This window comes from Elephantulus edwardii, unplaced genomic scaffold (genome assembly GCF_000299155.1).
Source record: "Elephantulus edwardii isolate Elephantulus edwardi_28Jun2011 unplaced genomic scaffold, EleEdw1.0 scaffold07410, whole genome shotgun sequence".
In the NCBI taxonomy this organism is placed as follows: domain Eukaryota; kingdom Metazoa; phylum Chordata; class Mammalia; order Macroscelidea; family Macroscelididae; genus Elephantulus; species Elephantulus edwardii.
The window spans coordinates 1-1,162 of NW_006407160.1; the positions used below are offsets into that span (position 1 = coordinate 1).

The 1,162-nt window shown below is 55.0% G+C and overlaps 1 pseudogene; it reads right to left on the reverse strand.

Moving 5' to 3' along the window:
* Nucleotides 1-4: 4 nt before the first annotated feature.
* LOC102863657 lies at nucleotides 5-963 on the reverse strand (annotated as a pseudogene).
* Nucleotides 964-1,162: the final 199 nt, after the last annotated feature.

Below are 1,162 nucleotides of genomic sequence, written 5' to 3' on the forward strand. Positions count from 1 at the left end.
GAATGTCCAGTTTGGAGACGAAGGTCAAGCAGCCACGGTCGTCATAGTTGAAGAGCATTGGGCAGCAGTCATGACCAGCACGCTCAGGAGGGGCAGGAACTCCGTCTTCAGAGTGGAGACCTGCAGGCTTTTGGAGGCATCGGCTACGGACATGGTGCTGTCGTGGCTGACCCAGGCCAGGCGGCTCCCACTGGCGGAGAAGCTGACGCCGTGGACCCAGCCACCCGTGTCACTGCCACCAAACTCGGACATCAGCTGGCCAAAAGGCATCTTGCTGCCACATGGTGTACTGGCTGGCTTTTCATCCACTTCTTTAATGTAGGCAGAAAACACCCTGCACTTGAAGTCGCAGGAGCCTGCCGCCAGCAGAACGTTGTTGGGATGCCAGTCCAAGCTGAGGACTGCGGAGCGGATGAGCTTCTTAATGTGCTTGCTGACCCACCAGTCGTTTTCGGACTCGAAGTAGCAGACGGAGATGAGCCGTGCCCCGCTGCCCACGGCGAACTTGTTCTCCAGCGGGGACCACATCATGAATGTGGCTGCCCGGTTGATCCGCAGGATCACCAGGGTGGGCTTCCAAACGCCATCCTTCTGGCTCCAGACATAGGCATTGCGGTCTGCCCCACAGGTGACGATGCGGTCGCTCTTGGGTGCCCAGTCAATGCCTGTGATGTGTCTGTTGTGTTCCTTGAGCTCATAAGCTTTCACCCACTGGCTCCCATTTCTTCTTGTAGATGTGGACTTCATGATTACTGGGGCTCAGGGCAATCTGGATGCGATCCCGATTCCAGGCACGGCAGGTGATTGGCTCGAGCAAAAACTGATGCAGGGACATTCTTCTTAGTGTTCTTGGAGGATAAAAAGCTGGGATCCGGGGCCATCTGTCCGGGCAGGCGCAGAGCAGAGAATTTGCGGACTTTGGTCAGTTGACAAGAACAAGCTCCAGCAGGCACGGGCGGAAGCCTGGGGCCGGGAGGGAGCAGCTGACACGTCACGAAAGTAATATAAGTGTTTTATAAATTATAAATATATTAAAATATACATGTTGTTGTTGTTGTTATGTGCCGTCAAGTTGCCTGCGACTCATAGCGACCCTATGTACAACAGCCCTAAACTCCACTCTACCCCGTGCCAATCGCACTGTCTCTGACACTCCCATCCC